Source organism: Neovison vison, chromosome 7, assembly GCF_020171115.1.
Source record: "Neovison vison isolate M4711 chromosome 7, ASM_NN_V1, whole genome shotgun sequence".
NCBI classification, from domain to species: Eukaryota; Metazoa; Chordata; class Mammalia; order Carnivora; family Mustelidae; genus Neogale; species Neogale vison.
Genome location: NC_058097.1, coordinates 187012725 through 187030645, shown reverse-complemented (window position 1 = coordinate 187030645; position 17921 = coordinate 187012725). Strand labels below are relative to the sequence as shown.

Below are 17921 nucleotides of genomic sequence, written 5' to 3'. Positions count from 1 at the left end.
GAAACAGTCACGTTTTTTGGTCTCACCTACCCACAACCAGTTCATTTGCTGTCTCAGGTGAGAAAAACAAGCTGTTGAAAACAGTGCACAATTACGTGGTTACTCTTTGGCCTCCTCGGTGGGCCATCTGGCAAGTCTCCAACTTCGTGGCCACTTTGCTGCCATAAGAGAGGAAAACTGTCTCACGTTACCCCGTGTATAGGACGTTGAAAAATCAGAATAGTGGTTATGCTTCTGTGAAGTAGGTATCATTAGTGAACTAGGTTCCCTTTATCTATATAGGGGATCTAAATAGATTTTCCTATTTCTAGCTCCCTTCTATCTTTCTTTACTTTGCATTATGAGAATTTTTTTTAAAGATTTTATTTATTTATTTGACAGAGAGAAATCACAAGTAGATGGAGAGGCAGGCAGAGAGAGAGAGAGAGGGAAGCAGGCTCCCTGCTGAGCAGAGAGCTGATGCGGGACTCGATCCCAGGACCCTGAGATCATGACCTGAGCCGAAGGCAGTGGCTTAACCCACTGAGCCACCCAGGCGCCCGCATTATGAGAATTTTAATAAGCCTCCTCAAATCTTTGAAACAGGGTACAGACAATGGAGAAATAAATAACCCACCTTTCTTAGCATCCCTGTATTGAGTGATCTGATGCCTGTAACACTAAAGCACTCGGGGAGGAAGCAAGAGTAGGACTAGAGTGTAAGGGCAGTAGCGAGGGAAAGGAGGCGAGTCCTCAAGCTGCTGGCAACTGCAAAACCTCCTTGGTGTACAATGAGCTACATTTACTTCTCTCCCTTGTCTGTGGGTAGACTAGGGTTAGGCTGACACAGGCTGCTATCAGCAGAGCTTTGCTCCTGGCCATGGGCTGGGTTTACGTCTGCTCTGTTTCTCAATCATCTGAGATCACCTAGGTCAGAAAATAACTCTAGAGAACTCATTATCATATATATTGCAAAATATTTCATCAACAGATTCTTCTTTTCCAGGGGTAGGAGGAAAAAAACAAGCCCTCAGTTGTGTGACCTTGGATAATTCTGGTATTTAGTTAGCTCACATATCAAATGGCAATGGCAAATAATGCCCACTCTTTTGGAGAAGATAGAGATGACAACCAGGAATGCTTAGGGAACTACTGAATTTACTGTCCCACTAGCGGTAGATAGACTATTTGCTTTACCTCATTCTCATCAATAGTAGTTCTCACTAACTGTTTTGTCAATTCTACAGGTGAAAAAAAGTATCTCCTTTCTGAATGTGTTTTCCAACACCAGCAAGAAGTTAAATTAATTCCGTTTGGTTGTTCCCTGGTGATAGCATTAGATCCCACAAGCTTAGTCCCACAAGACTGTCCCTACGTCAGATACCAGTTACAAGCCCAGGTTGTTGCCTGTGCTCCTGACCTGCTGGCTGTACCTGCAGGTTCCCACAATGTCCTGCTTGGGTTCTGTTAATGTGTAGAGTGGCTCACAGAACTTGGGAAAACAGTTTACATTACTAGGTTACCAGTTTATTAGAAAAGGATATAATTCAGTAACAGCCCAGTGGAAAAGATGCATAGGGGAAGATAAGCTATATGGGAAGGGACATGGCAGTCCAGTGCCCTCCAGACATGCCACCTCCCAGCACACCCCCATGTTCAGCAACCTGGAAAATCCCTGAACCCCATACTTTGGGTTTTTATGGAGGGTTCATCACATAGACACGGTTGATTAAATCATTGGCCATTGGCAATTGATTCAACCTCCAGACCCTTTCATCTTTCTGGATGTAGGGTGAGGAATGGGACTAAAAGTTCCAACCCTCCAGTGCTGGTTGGCCCCCATCCTTAGGAGTTTTCCGAAATTCATCTCATTAACATTAATTTAGGTGTGATTGAAAGGAGCCTGTTATGAATAACAATACACTCCTTCCACTTTTATGGCTATGCAGCTATTTCAGGAACCAATTATACAAGGCTAAATATTATGAAAAAGATACTCCCATTGCTTTTTTTCATTAGGAAATTCCAAAGGTTTGGAGAGTTGCAAGCCAGTAAGAGTGGATGAAGACCAAGTATGTTTCTCACTATAAATCACAATATCACACATTGTCCTAATTTGCATGTTTTTGAGACTGAAGTTCTCTTCATATGCTTATTTACCGTTTATTACTTCTTTTTCACACTGCCTCTTCATATCTTTTGCTCACTTGGCATATTTCTCTTTTTCCTAATGATTTGTTAAAGGTTATTACAAGGTTATTTTTTTACAAGGTTATTTGTACGAGCTTATTAACCCTTTTGTTTATTTACTTACTTATTTTATTTTTACTTATTTTGAGAGAGAGAGCACTCATGGGAGCAAGGGAAGGGGGAGAGGGAGAGGGAGAGGGAGAGAGAGAACCCCAAGCAGACTCCACGCTAAGTGTGGAGCCTGATGTGGGGCTTGATCCCACTACCCTGACATCACAAACTGAGCCAAAATCAAGAGTGGGACATTTAACCAACTGATCCACACAGGTGCCCCTATTAACCCTTTTAGAAATGCATTTACCATTTTGTTATGGATAATTTCAAACATATGAAAAGGTAGGCAAGATAATATAATGAACTCCCATGTATAATGAATTTTCATAACTATCAACTCATGCCCAATCTTGTTTATACAACTATCCACTTCTCCTTTCCTACAGTTTTTTAAAGAATAATCTCTAGGCCCAACGTGGGATTCAAATTCATGGCCCCAAGATCAAGATTTGCACACTCCACTGACTGAACCAGCCAGGTGCCCCTCTCCTGAATTATTTTGAAGCCAATCACAGAAAACATAATCATTTTATCTGTAATTATTTCTGCATGTACCTGTAAAATTATAAGGGACTCTTTTTTGAAAACAAAATACCATTATCCCACCGAAAAAAAATTAACAGGATTCTTACCATCAGATAGTCCCAACTTTTTGCCTTATTAGTGTCTTTTTTATTTAATGGTCTCTTTGCAATTGTTGATATGACTAATGTGCTTTTGTTTGAAGCACATCTAAATCAAATATCCCGGTAATCACACCCTACATACTTTTTCTTCCTCTTCCAAAGTTTCCAGCATACTTTCATTTCTATGAAAAGTAGTGAAGGAAACAGCATTGAAAATGGAGTTGGGAAGCCCTAAAGGGGGAGCGCTCACATGCATACCCCTGGTTGCAGCCTACACAGCGGGCAAGAAGAAGGTCTCTTTCTGCCCAGCAGCAACACTTGCAGCCAGTGAGAAACCACCACCACCTCCAACGAACTTTTGTGTGAAACAACCCTCCCCTGAAAACTAATAAAGGCTTACCTTCCCTTTGTCTCTTTGGACTTGCCTATGGTTTTTCCGGTTTACTCGTCCTAAATCACAATTCCTCTGCTATTCCCAAATAAACTCATTTTGCTAAAAAATAACTGACCATTTTATTTTTTTAAAGTTGACACACGTGGAAGATTCATCAAGCTGAGAACATTAGGATGGACAGGAAAAGCTAGCAAGAAAGTGGGATTAATGAAAAAAAAAAGTGTTTAAGTAAGCTGTGAAAATAGGTAGTTAGGTTAACTGAAATGGAGTTGCTAAAAACTAAGAACTACCGAAAAGTGAGTTGCTAAAAACAGATGTAAAATCAGTAATTAGACTCACCACAAATAATCACCAGAAACATGTATAGTCTAATTAGGTAACAGCATTCCATTTTCTGAATACCAAAGGCAAAGGGAGAGAGAGCGAGAAAGAGAGAGAATATGTGAATACAGTAAAGGTGAAATAGATTCCTTCTCAGAGCACAACGCTTGTGGTCTTGATTTATAGTTGGATGCAATGTAAACAGCTGCTCCTGGCTCTGGTATACCTTTGTTAGGTGAAATTCAGAGGGAAACAAAATGTATGGGTATAAATGACAATAGCTCTCTGACACCAGTCTTCTGGGAATAAAACGTTGACACTCTGGTTTTAACTAGGGAGAAACAACTTTTTTTGCAAGACACGAGCAGTCCCAAGATTTTCTGTTTTCTCTTCCCAATCCACACTTTGTCTCAGATATGTCTTCGTGAGAATTGCCTTATTTATATCTCGTTTTATTCTATGCCTATACATGTGTGTTTAGTGAAGACATTTGAGTGAACATTCTTTCTGTAAGTGCCTTAATATGGCTCTCTTTTTGGTCTGGATTTGTAGAGAGACCAAAGACCCACTTTTAATATTTTCACACGTTCCTCATAAATAAACTACTCAACGATTTGCATGGCAATGTTAAAAAAATTTGCTTTCCAAAACCAAGAATATTTCTTATTTACACATAATTTTTAATGAACTGGGCTGAACATAAAAGAAGACCCTCTTTATAGAAATCCAATTAATTGCAAACTTACAGATTAAAAAAACCCCAATCTGTGAACAAGATTATAATTTTTGATTACAGGTTTCCAAGTGTATAGAAAACATGATTTAAATTGCTCAGGGGAGGGGCACCTGGGTGGCTCAGTCAATTAAGCACCTGCCTTGGGCTCAGCTTATGATCCCAGGGTCCTGGGATCAAGTCCTGAATCGGGCTCCTCGCTGGGCAGGGAGCCTGCTTCTCCCTCTGCCTACTGCTCCCCCTGCTTGTGCTCTCTCTCATTCTCTCTCGGAATAAATTCATTAAATCTTCAAAAAAAAAAATAAATTGTTTAGGGGATGGGACGCCTGGGTGACTCAGCCAATTAAGCATCCAAATCTTGATTTGGCTCAGGTCAATATCTCAGTGTTGTGAGACTTGAGCCCTGCCTCAGGCTCCATACTGGGCATGAAGCCTGCTTAAGATTCACTCCCTCTCTCTTCTGCCCTCTCCTCTCCCCTTTCCCCCTCTTAAAAAAAAAAAATCGAATACTGCCATAAACATTTTTCCAATTTACTTTCAAAAAACTAATGGCTACTGAAAAATATAACCAATTTTATTTTTTTTAAGATTTTTTATTTAAGTAATCTCTACACCCTGTGTGGGGCTTGAACTTAACAATGATGACTGAGATCAAGAGTTGCAACCTCTACCAAGTGAACCAATCAGGCATTGCAAAATATGTCCAATTTAAGATATTTCCTTAATGTTCTAGAGTCTGTAAAAATTAGAGATAGGAAACTGGAGATCTCAGAGTTAATCCATTCTGTCTTTCAATCATGCAATGGAAATCTCAGGATACCGAGAGAGAGACTAATCAAGGAATTTCACAGGCCTTTTATTCTTTTTTGAATGTATATTCAAACACCTTTCATTTACCTGTTTTACCTTCCCTGGCCCAGGGTGGGAATATTGAATAGTCCAAGTGTTCCTGACCAGGATCCTGCTCAGCCAGTATAAGGGACATTTTACCTGCAGACTTTAGATGGGATGAGATATTCTGATCCCTAACATACCCCTGGAAATGTACTGTGTGTCCATGTCTAATTAAGTTCATTTCAACTCTCTTCTGATTTTTAGATACAGATGGATAAGTGTTCTCTTAAGTTAATTGAGGGAGCTTTTAAAATAAAGTCAAAGCTAGGGGTATCACCTTGAGGATTTGTAAATATTAGTCAATATCCTTCAGGGTGCATATAATCCCTATTTTATTGTAAAAAGTAATAATGAACTTGGCCTATCTTGTTGCGAAAGAACATTGGTCTGAATGTTAATCTCTTTCATTTCCCATTGGAAGAAAAATATATATACGGAGGTAGCAGATTTTCAGATCCTATTTGCATAATATCATGAAAATCCCTCTCGCCCCTCATTTATCAATGACATAGTAAAAATATTGTACTCTATTAACTTCTGGTTTTAAAATAAAAACTCAAGTAAAAAACTAGACACATACTGTATTTTAATCTGCCTTTTTACTTAAAGTAGCACACATTTCTCCAACTCCTATTTTCTATGTAATTGTTAATAGCTTGACAAATTCCCTGTATGAATGTATCATAGACAGATCTAAACAATATTCTACTGCTGGGTATTTCAGTTGTTTCAAGTTAGCTATTATAAATAATGTTGAAATGAACACTCTATGTTTCAAACACATCTCTTATGATTTCTTTATACTAAATTCTTAGGTATGCAACTTTGGGGTACCTGGCTGGCTCATGTGGTAGGGCACATCACTCACAACTTCAGGGTTGTAAATTCAAGGTTTAGAGATTACTTAGATAAGTTAAAAAAAAAAACTTATGAAAAGTAATGCAATTCTCTGTTAAAAAGCACGAGTACTTTGTTTTTTCCTCAGTCCACCTTATTGAGAGATAACTGAAAATACGATTCATGAATTTTAAGTGTTTGATGGCTTTTGATAAATTTGTAGATTTGCATAACTACCATGATCAAGATTAATATTTCCTCATGCTTTATAGTCAATTCCCTCCCTGATCCTTCATCCATCGTGACCAATAGTTGTTTTCACTCTCACTCTCATTTTGCCTTTTCTAGAAATGCAGATCAATGGAATCATACAGTATATAATCTTTTATGTCTTGCTTCTCCATTAGCATGACATCCTTGAGATTAATCCATGGTGCAAGTATTGGTAGTCTATCCTTTCTCGTTCCTTAGTAGTATTCCATTTGGTTATCCATTCTTCAGTTGATGAACATTCGACTTTACGATTCTTCACTATATGAATAAAGCAAATACGAATGTTTACATACAAGTCTTCATGTGGACAAATACTTTTATTTTCCTTGACTAAATAATACTGAGAAGTGGAATTACAGATTAAATGGTAACTGTTTAACTTTATAAGAAATTGACAAACTGCTTTCCAAAGCAGCTGCATCCTTTTGTATCATGTCTTCACCACACTTGGTAGTGTCAGTCTTTTTCACTTAGTGGGTATATATAGTGGTAACCCAATGTGGCATTAACTAGCATCTCCCTGAGGAATAAAGATGATGAGCATCTTTGTATGTGCTTATTGGACAGTCATTCCTTTTTTTGGTAAAATGTCTATTAAAGTCTTGTTGGGGATTTGGGGATCGATCAAGATCAGAACACACGTACTGGGAAGTACGTAGAGTTACAGTTTTCAGGGTTGCAAGAAGTCCCTCAGAGCACGAGACTGGAGGCTGACAATGAGGGGGTCACTACCCAAAAAGGGAGGAGGGCAAGGGAACTCCTGGAGGAGAGGGCAATCAGACAGGAGGATTACATGTCCAGGTGATGTGCTCTAGCAGCATGGTAAAGTGTCTCTGTGTCAGAGCTTTAAAAAGGCAGCACCAAAGGCTTGGGGACTTAATGGCCCCAGAGCTTATCTTTTTTTTTTTTTTTAAAGATTTTATTTATTTACTTGAGAGAGAGCACATGAGTGAGCGAGCACAAGCAGGGGGGAGAAGCAGACTTCCCACCAGTAAGGGAGCCCAAAGTGAGGCTTGATGCCAGAACCCTGAGATCGTGATGAGCCTAAGGCAGGTGTCCAACCCACTGAGCCACCCAGGCGCCCCCAGGATTTATCTTATTGACCGCCAGCAGATGTGGAGGTTGGTTTCCTGGAGTATGCAAAGCAGGCAGGTTCTAAAATTCCACCTGTTCGGACTATTTTGTAAATAATGGAATGTATAAAAATTTGAGTTTGGTACTGGTGGGCTTTTACAGCTAAAAGCTTTCAGACTGTCATAAGGAAGTAAACTTGGAGGAACACCAAGGTGGCTCAGTTGGGTCAGCATCTGCCTTTGGCTCAGGTTATGATCCCAGGGTCCTGGGATCCAGTCCCATGTCGGGCTCTTTGCTCCATGGGGAGCCTGCTTCTCCCTCTGCCTGCTGCTCCTCCTGCTTGTGCACTTTCTCTCTCTCTCTTGCTCTCTCTGAGAAATAAATTAATAAAATATTTTAAACAAGAAATAAACTTGCAGCCAATACACAAAGATGATCTTTGCCTCACATACTTAACAAAGTTTTGCTCTGTTTTAATTAGGTTGCCTGTCTTCTTATTACTGAGTACTAAAATTTCTTTATATATCCTGAAGAGGAATCCTTCATCAGATGTGTTACAGATATTTTTTCCCAGTCTATGGCTTATCTTTTTATTTCTTAACAGTGTATTTTGATAAATATTTTTATTTTAATAAAACCCAATTTATTAACTTTTTAAAAGAGATTTTAAGTAATCTCTACACCCAACATGGGGCTCAAACTCAACCCTGAGATTAAGAGTCATAGGCTCTACCTCTGATAGGATGCCAGGCATCCTATTAACTTTTTTTAATGCTTCTTACTTTCTGCGGCTTATCTAAAAAATCTTTGCATTACCCAAGATTACAAAGATCTTCAAGATCTTCCTCCTGTTTTTTTCTATAAGTTTTATCTCTTGTGTTTGGGTTTGTGGATCCATTTCAAGTTAATCCTTGTATATAGTGTGAGACCAGAAACAAATCCATCATTTTGCCAATGATATCCAACTGTTCCTACATCATTTGTTGAAAAATTTTTCCTTACTGAGTTTACCTCAGAACTTTTATTGAAAATCACTTGATGATATATTTATATACCTCCACTCTGTTTTGTCCCATTGATTTATATATCTATCATCATTAAAATTACACTCTCTAGATTACTATGAAGTCTTGAAATCAAATAGTGCACCTTTTTGGTCTTACCTACTCTAGAGCCTTTGCATTTCCATATAAATTTAGCCTGCTGAATTCTATAAAAATAGTTCAAAATCCTACTGGTATTTTGACTGGAATTTTTTTGGATCTATAGATCAATTTGAAGAGAGGTGAAATCTTAACAATATTGAGTCTTCCAATCCATGAACACGGTATCTGTCCCATTAGTTTGGTCTTCTTTAGTTTCTCTCTGCAGTGTTCTATAGTTTCCATATACATTCCATATAGTCTCCTTACACATACTTTGTTAAATAAACCTCTAAGTTTGCTGTTGCTATTTAAATGTTTGTTTTCTAAATTTCATTCTATAGTTTCTGTTTGTTTATTTGTTTTGGCTAGGACATGAGCATTTTTTAAAGGCTCTTCATTAATACTGTCATGTATAAAGGTCATATCAGATTATATATCCAAAAAATATGAGATTGCCTGTTTGAGCACACTTCTTTTTTAAAGCTCTGAGAAAGAGAGAAAGAGAGAGCACAAGTAGAGGCAAAGGGAGTGGGAGAGGGAATCTCAAGCAGACTCCATGCTGAGCACAGAGCCGATATGGACTTGATCTCACAACCTTGAGAGAATGACCTGAGCTGAAACCAAGAGTCAGAGGCTTAACTGACCACACCACCTAGGCACCCCTTGGCCACACTTTTCTAAGTACTGCTCTCATTTAAAACCCCCAAGCATGGCAGATTTGGCAAATAGTTCTATCCTTTCGAATTTGCTTTTTTGGGCTCCTGAAGAATTAGAATCTTCTCTTAATCAGAAGAGTTCATTGCTGGACCTCAGGCACAGAACATTTGCTCATACACAATGGTTCACAGCACAACATCACTACTGGACTTTAATTTCTTTTACCTCATTCCCACTCCTCCCTCCATGGGCGACTTTTTTCTTGTTCTTAGGAAACCATTCCAACGTGTTTGATGTAGGTTTTTTAATATTTTCTTACAGGATATTTTTATTTCCCTGTTTTAAATTTATACAAATTGTATTATTATAGACTCCATTGTTTATTACTTTCACTAAACTGCATCTTTAAAACATATGCAGATGTGGAGGATATATGTAGTCCTTTGCTTCTAACGCACGACTGTATATGTGAGCCTTCACCAAGTTTTAACTAGCTCTCTCAGTGATTAAGAAACCTAGATGGGTAGGGCACTTTGGTGGCTCAGTTGGTTCAGCATCCAACACGATTTTGGCTTGCCCTGCATTGGGCTCTGTGTTCAGCATGAAGTTTGCTTGTTGCCCTCCCTCCCCACTGCTCCTTCCCTCCTTTGCTTGTGTGTACCCTCTCTCAAATAAATAAAATCTTTAAAAAAACCCAAAAACCTATATTGACTTGGAGTTTGTCACCAAAAAGCCCAATGTAATTATTATTTTCATATTTGTTCCCTTAAAGACCTGTGTAAGACTTCTTGAGGACATGTATCCAGGACGATTTATTAATATCTATATTAAATTTTGCCAGACTGCTCTCCAGAACAGCTCCACCACTTTACGCTAAGCAACAGTCCATAAGGGTTCCTATTCACCCCCATCGCCATCGACACATGACATTATCCATCCATCTTTCTACTTTCTGTTAGTCTGTTGGGTACTAAGAGAAATTATCTTGTGGCTTTAATCTGACCCTCTCTCATTACTAATGAGTTTGAGCATACCTTTCTGTCATTCGCCTATTTAACATCCTTGGTACACTTTTCTACTGAGGCTCTTGTTTTTTTGATTATTTAGGCATTCCCTGTTACACTGTAGATACTAGTTCTCTTGACAGATTTAGACATGTAGACATATTCTCCTATACTGCCATCTCTTATAAAAATGATGAAATATTTTCTTCCCCAGTATTTTTTTACAGGTATCACTGACGCATAACAAAGCACCCAAAACGTCATAAGTTTAAAAGAAACCATTTTATTTTGCTCATGATTTTGTGGGCCAAAAATTGAGAAGGGCTCTCCTGGGTGGTTCATCTGATTTACAAAGCAACAGCCATGGCAGGTGGGGCTGGAGGATCCATTTCCAAAATGGCTTCTTCACTTACATGTCTGGTTCCTCAATGCTCCTTGGCCTCTCCAGATGTTTTATCCTCCAGGACTTCATTAGTTGACTTTGGCCTTCTTAGAACATAGTAATTTGAAGGTAATTACATCTCTTACTTAGTGGGTGGGTTCCAAAAGGCAGGAAGAAATTGCCAGGTGAGGTAAGAACACCACCTCTAACTAGGATATCATCCATTCTACCATGTTCTTTTGGTCTAAGCAGTCAAAAAGCCTACTCAAAATTAAAGAAGTGGAGAGATGCCACATTTTGATGACAGAGTGACATCACAGAGCAGAAGAACATGTCAGCTGGGAGATATTGCTGTGGTCATCTTTGGAAAACATATTCTGCTACGTTATATAATGACATTATTGTTTTTTCTTTTGTGAACTGTCAAACCATGGCTTAGCCTTTCTATCTTCTCTTACTGATTGATAAAACTCAAAATTACACATCTCAAACTTTTGCATTTCTATAAATTATGTTCTTTCCAAGTTTTCCTCTTCAGGTAGAAGACTTCAAGTCAGTTTCATTTACTTTACCATTAGTTTTCTTTTTAAAATCTTGTGTTAGAATGAAAAAAATTAGGGACATCTGGGAGGTTCAGTCCGTTGAGCACCCAACTCTTGATTCAGCTCAGGTCATGATCTCAAGCCCTGCACTGGGCTCCATGATGCACATGGATCCCGCTTAAGATGGTCTCTCTCCCACTCTCTCTGTTCCTCCCCAACCCTGTTCAAATGCTCTGTGCTGTCTTAAAAAAAAAAAAAGAAAAGAAAACTTTACTTAAGTCTGTGTATCTCAAAAAAAAGATATTTTAAAAAATGATATTTTATAGAATATAATTAATAAGCCATTTCCCAAATATCTTAAAATTAACTCCATATTATAAGTTCAAATTCCTTAATTATAACAAATAGTACAGAAAAGCTTAAAATCATGGATGTCTTCATTTTAACTAATGCAATGGGTCTTTTCTTTCCCTCTTATAAACTGTACAAATTCTGTATCTTCGATTAATACTAAAATATAAAGGAAAAAGCTGACCACTCCTTTAATACACCTTCACTGAAAGTATGGTTCCTATCCCTTTGGAAAAAAACAAAAACAAAAACAAAACTTCTTGAAAAACAACTTAAAATCCAAAAACATAGAGTTAAAAAAAAAGAAAGCAGTTTACAAATAATTTTTTTAGATTAGTAAATATACATAACTTCTATTCTTTCAGATCAATTTAAAAATATCTTCTTATACGGTCTTCATAAAAATTTCACAGATCTGCATCTCATGAGTGTCAGGCAAGAAGTAATACTGTCTTCAAGTAAAACTTGTCTGAAAATGAAAAATCACGTTGATCTTCATTAACTAAAGACTGTTAATAATAGAAAAGGAGACTAAAGCCATACACCCTAGATGTTTTCACAGGCCACATTCTGGAACTTGGTGCTGAGGTTTAAAGAAGTCATTAATTCTTTTTTCCCCGGAATATAGAAACCTAGCATATATAGCATTTTAGTTATAAAAATGTAATGTGACAAGGGGAGCCTGGGTGGCTCAGACCATAAGCATCCAACTCTTGATTTCAGCTTAGGTCGTGATCTCAGGGTTGCAGGATCCAGCCCCGAGATGGGCTCTGCGCTCAGCAGGGAGTCTGCTTGAGAATCCTCTGCCCTTCCCCGTTTCTGTAAATTCTTTCTCAAATAAATAAATAAATGTATCTTTAAAAAATGTTAGGTAACAGGAATACTTCATTAAAATAATTTTTATTTGTCCGTAATACGTCCAGTATGGTTTTTTTGAATATCAATGTTGAGATTCACTGACTTTCCTGAAATTCTAAGCACGTATCTTTCACCAAAATTGGATGTTTTCCGCTATTGTTTCTTCAGTTGTTTTTTGCACTCTACTCTTCCTCTTCTTCTTTTGGGATTCTGATAAAATGAGTATTAGACCTTGTGATATTGTCCCATTGGCTCTGTTCATTTACCTTTTCTATCATTTTCCTCTCTGTTCATCAGATTGGATCATTTCTATTGCTCTAGGTTCAAGTTCACGGACTCTTTTCTTCATCATCTCCATACTGCAATTGAGGACCTCCAGGGAATTTTGGTTTTTATTTTGGTTATTGTGTATTTGAGTCCTAACATTTTGTTACACACACACACACACACACACACACACAAATATCATCTCTCTGCTGAGACTCCTCTATCTTTTCTTTTTTTCAAGAACATTCTTCTTGATTTCTTGAAGCATGGATATTTAGAATGAATATTATGGATATTTTAGAGGAAAAATGGTTTTTAAAAATTGAAGCAAATAATTTGTAAAAAAGTACCAAAATAAACAAAAATGTCATTTAAGTTCTAGAGCCAAACAAACACACTGAGGGAGTAAGTTAAACAAAATGAAAAACAAGGAAAGCCGAGGACAAAGCAAAATAATCTCTTCAGGGCTCTTGTATTTCTAAGATCTAGACAGAATCTGGGCTGCATAGGTAGCTCAGTTTGTTAAGTGTCTGCATTCAGCTCAGGTCATGATCCTGGGATCAAGCTCCAGGTTGGGTTCTCTGCTCAGGAGGGAGTCTGCTTCTCTGTCTCCCCACCTCCTCCTCTCTCTCATTCACTCTTTCTCTCTCAGATAAATAAAATCTTTAAAAAAAAAAAAAGATATAGATAGAATCCTTTAAGTTTTGGAATATATGCCTATGATCTTGCTTTCTTTCCAATAGGAAACGAAGTAATATCTTTTAACCTAGATACAACCTTTTGCTGTAACCATTGGTGTGTTGTGTCTTGTCTATGAAAATCCTACGATTAATAACCTGTCTTCAAGAAATAATATCCAGCAGAGCAAAAATAATGTATCCTGTCCTGGAAATATATGTAGGTAGAAGCAGAAAATAAGATTCATTGAAAGGCATGAAAAAATTTTAAAACTTTTTCCTCTTTCTTTCAGACACCTAATTATCCTACAAAGAAGGTGGAGTGAGTGGGTGGAGATGCACTCCATGTTTAAGAGTATTGTTATTTGAAAACAAAATATATAAACAAGTGCACAAAGTACAATCAACAATTCTTCCACTTCAAATACTATAAAGGAAAACTAAGGGCCAAATTCTGAATGGGTGGTTTTGTTGTCTTGTACATGCAGTTTTCCCACACACAAATGTTCACAGATGCAGAAGTACATTAATAAAAATGTGTGTTTTCAGCAGTGTGAACAGTATTGTATAGGGAATGAAATTAGAAAGGTTTTACATAAAGGGCTCAAACAGATATTCCCACTCAATCCCTCCCCACAAGTGTTTCCAAATTTTGGTTACAAACTAAAACAAAAACTTCATTTTTTTGTTATCTTCTACAATGTATTATTTGGAAGTAAGTTTGTATTTATTTTTGAATGAACAGCAGAACCAAAGGCTTTCATTTAGAACACCTACATCAAGAACATTACCAGTGGGGTGCTGGCTGGATCAGTTGATAAAGCATGTGACTCATGAGTTCAAGCCCCATGTTAGGTGTGGAGGCTAATTTTAAAAAGAATTAATTAAACAACAACAACAAAAAGAATGCTACCAGTTACCCTTTGGTGCTATTATAGCTCACTGAAAGGAGTTTTGTCAAAACCATACAAAGCCTAAGTTTCAAAATGATCACCTTTGACACATTTATCAAATACATATGCACAACCTTAGGAATCATGTTCTCCAGAAGGTAGTGGTTATTACCACATTTTTTTCAGGAAGTATAACTGACCTTGTATTTCAAAAAACATTTCACACCAGCAGAATTGAAATGATGTTGGTAGAAAGCAGAGTACAAAACAAAGGCCTCAGGGATTAAATGTTAAAATGTTTGGGTGTAAAATCTCACCATTTCTTGGAGATGTGTCTACTCACAAATGTCCAGAAGGGCTCTCTGAAAATACAGAGATACATTTATTTCTAAACTTTTCAAAGTAAGTACCTACCTATCCCAAGCACCTTCAAATGAACCATTTGTTGAGGACCTGAGTCATAGGTAACTTGGCAATTAAAAATGTATGCCTCTCACGAAACAAACTGTGGGTTGCTGGGGGGAGGGGGGTTGGGTTATGGACATTGGGGAGGGTATGTCCTTTTGGGTAAATTGGAAGGGGAGGTGAACCATGAGAGACTATGGACTCTGAAAAACAATCTGAGGGGTTTGAAGTGGCGGGGGGGGGGGGTGGGAGGTTCGGGTACCAGGTGGTGGGTATTATAGAGGGCACAGCTTGCATGGAGCACTGGGTGTGGTGAAAAATAATGAATACTGTTTTTCTGAAAATAAATTGAAAAAAAAAAATGTATGCCTCTTGGGGTGCCTGGGTGACTCCAACAGTTAAGTGTCTGCCTTCGGTTCAGATTAGGATCCCGGAGACCCATGATCAAGCCCCACATTGGGCTCCCTGCTCATGAGAGACCCTGCTTCTCCCCCTACACTTCACCCAACTTGTGCTCACTCTCTCCCCCAAATAAAACCTTTAAAAAAAAAAAAGGTGTGCATCCACTTTCAAAGCAAACTGTGGTTGTCATTGGTTTTGAATGATTTTATGATTCTACAAATCTACAAATTCTATCCATTTCTAAGATACAGTGTTCCTAAGATACAAAACCAACTCACCAGTATTTTACCATATTACCAAACAACAACAAATATGAACAGTATAGTACTTAAAAATTAAGTTTCCCAATCTTTTTCCATTGGTAATTAATTAATATTCTAAGGTACACTGGCTTCAGGTCAGAGTAAAGGAAATACCATCCTGAGACCTGACTAGCAAGCCAACAGTATTAGTCTATCAATCTGTACCCAAAATCATATTCAAAAGAAGTATGTATACAAACCCGTCCACTTTGCTCCCTTCTATACCAGTACTATATTTTCAAATATTCAATTACTAAGCAAACTCAGACAAAAGGGTAATTACGAAAACCCATACAGATATATCAAGAAAACTCATACACAACACACCAAAGGGTTTTTTTTAATGGTATATGAAAGTAGTCCAATAAAATGACACAGAAACAGGTTTTATAGGCTCTAAAATATCAAGAAAAAGAACAGTTTTTTCCCTCTCGCTATAAATCATTTCTGTCACATGGCCTGCCCCCCAAACTAAAAATTGGTAGCTAAATTTCAAAACCACGTGGTACCTTATTTTAAATCCCCTCTTTCACCAACCTTGAATGAAAAAACTTTCTAGACACCAGTACTACTTGTGGGAGTAAAAAGCTTTTACATAATATTGTCTGAGAAATAGCTTTTCATGATCAGTTAGGCCTTAAGTCACATAAACAACAACCAGACTATCTAAATAAGGCAGAATTTATGGAGCAGCACCTGATGGCAGAAATAGTGTGTGTGTGCAGGGGTGTTAAGACAGGTACTGACCTGCTTTGCAAGTTGGTGTAATCCTGAGATTCTGATACATGCAGTTACATGTCAGTACACAGTGTCCCATTTTGACTCAAGCTAAGAGAGTATGGAAAAACAAGTTAAGATCAAAGTGTACCAACAGGCAGAGGAACCCTGGGAGCCAAGAGTAAGGTAAAGCATCTAAAAGCAAATCTAATTCCCTTAAGTACCCAAACCACTCCACAGCACCACTAAGGTGAAAGGGCTTATACCTAGAACTAAGGGTAATTGTAATGGTGGTATTTGTTTCACATTCATTTTTTGCAATACTGTTCTACAATACTGTTCTACGACCAACTGCAAAGCAGTCTTCCAGAGGCTCACAAAGGTTTAAGAACACATCCAAGTTAACAGAAAGGCATTTCATAAGGAGGAACTGCGGAACACTGCCTGTGGGCATTAGGAAACAGGGGCAAGGTTCACCACATGTAAGAGAAGGTGAGGCACACGTTCAGTGGCACGTTCACCACTCACGCAGTTTCTCACACCGAAAACAAGACAGACCACACTCGGGATATTGCCCTTCAGACTTTCCAAAATTTCACCTGTTGCACAAATCCCACCAGACCCAAGAAAACAAGCCCAACCTAACCTCAAATAGGATCCTGAGCATCAACGACTACAGGAACACAGTACAACACTGTAAGAAAAGTGGGAGAGGTGCAGGATCCAAACCACAACAAAACAAGGCATGCTCCAAAATGCTTAGGCGCTGGCCACCCAGATATTTTGAAGGCTGAAAGCCAGACGGCTAGGGTCTGACTGGCTGGAGCCCCTCATCTAGCCCTTAGCTGCCAGAGGCCCCCAGGCCGATCTAGCGACACCAGGCCCCAAGCTTAACCCAAAACACCGCTCCCCACCTCCCTGGCACGCAGTTAACAGGCCCTCGGTAACCTGGGGGCTGTCGGTGGCCTTCTGATGGTACAGAGAGCCCCCCAAGCCGTCCGGAATAACAGAACCCCCCAACTCCTGCCTTGGTGGCGGCCATCACACCAAAAGAACGAACTTTTACGACAACTCCCACAATACCCGCGGCCTACAACTCCCAGAGTGCACCGGGCGCCGCTGCCGTTAACCCTGTCGTGGCGCTGGGGCTGGCGAGCCCTTCACCCCTCCCCGTGACAGAACCCAATTGTTGCACCAACTTTCTCCCTTACAATCCAAAGCTAACTTTGCAAATTCTGTCAAACAGTTCCAGTTCTGCTGTTTCCTTGCCTTCCTTTATCACTCAAACCACCTCAGCTGCCCAGAAAATTATCCCTGACAGAGTACTACTTGTTATCCCCAGAGCACTCTTCACACTGCTAAATACTTACCATTTCTGGGGGTACATTTAACTTCAATTAATCTTTCCCTTTGCCTTTATAATTTTCTGGCATTCTTCTAACTTCTTATAACACAGATATTTTGGTACTCAACATTATTAATTTAAAAATTGTTTTCCAAAATCTGGGAACCAACAATAGAGAAGGACTATCCTATAGCTGACTATAATAGTCTCTATCTCTGCTTTTTGTAAGATACACTTCCTCAAAAAATTCATGCAACTCTAAATAAGTCCTAATAAGAAAAATTAGATATAGGCAATATATCTTTTCGATTTCAAGATCTTTTTTTTTTTAAAGGGAAAACTATTGTGTCAACATACTTTATTTTCCCTTTTTCTCTCTATTGATAGAAAGATAATCAGAAATAGCATATACTACTACTTTGTTCCTTTCTGACTTTAAAAAATAACAAACAACTAGCCAGGAAACATTTTCATATAATTTGAAAAGAAAACCAAGAGTTCATTCTTTCAGAAAACTGCACAATCACCTATTTTGCTAA

The 17921-nt window shown here is 38.4% G+C and overlaps 2 long non-coding RNA genes across 4 annotated transcripts in view; both read right to left on the bottom strand.

Annotated features, from left to right (window-relative positions):
* Positions 1 to 17921, bottom strand: part of LOC122912856 — a 95352-nt gene that overhangs the window by 4635 nt on the left and 72796 nt on the right. The window lies entirely within an intron of this gene.
* Positions 11870 to 17083, bottom strand: LOC122912857. Of its 2 annotated transcripts, XR_006385687.1 has the most exons (4): positions 16986 to 17083; positions 16068 to 16148; positions 14529 to 14573; positions 11870 to 11985 (listed from the first exon to the last, which is right to left on the bottom strand). It is a non-coding gene; the product is annotated as an uncharacterized LOC122912857 (long non-coding RNA). The 2 variants fall into 2 exon arrangements; XR_006385686.1 differs by lacking the exon at positions 16986 to 17083 and having other exon boundaries at positions 16068 to 16942.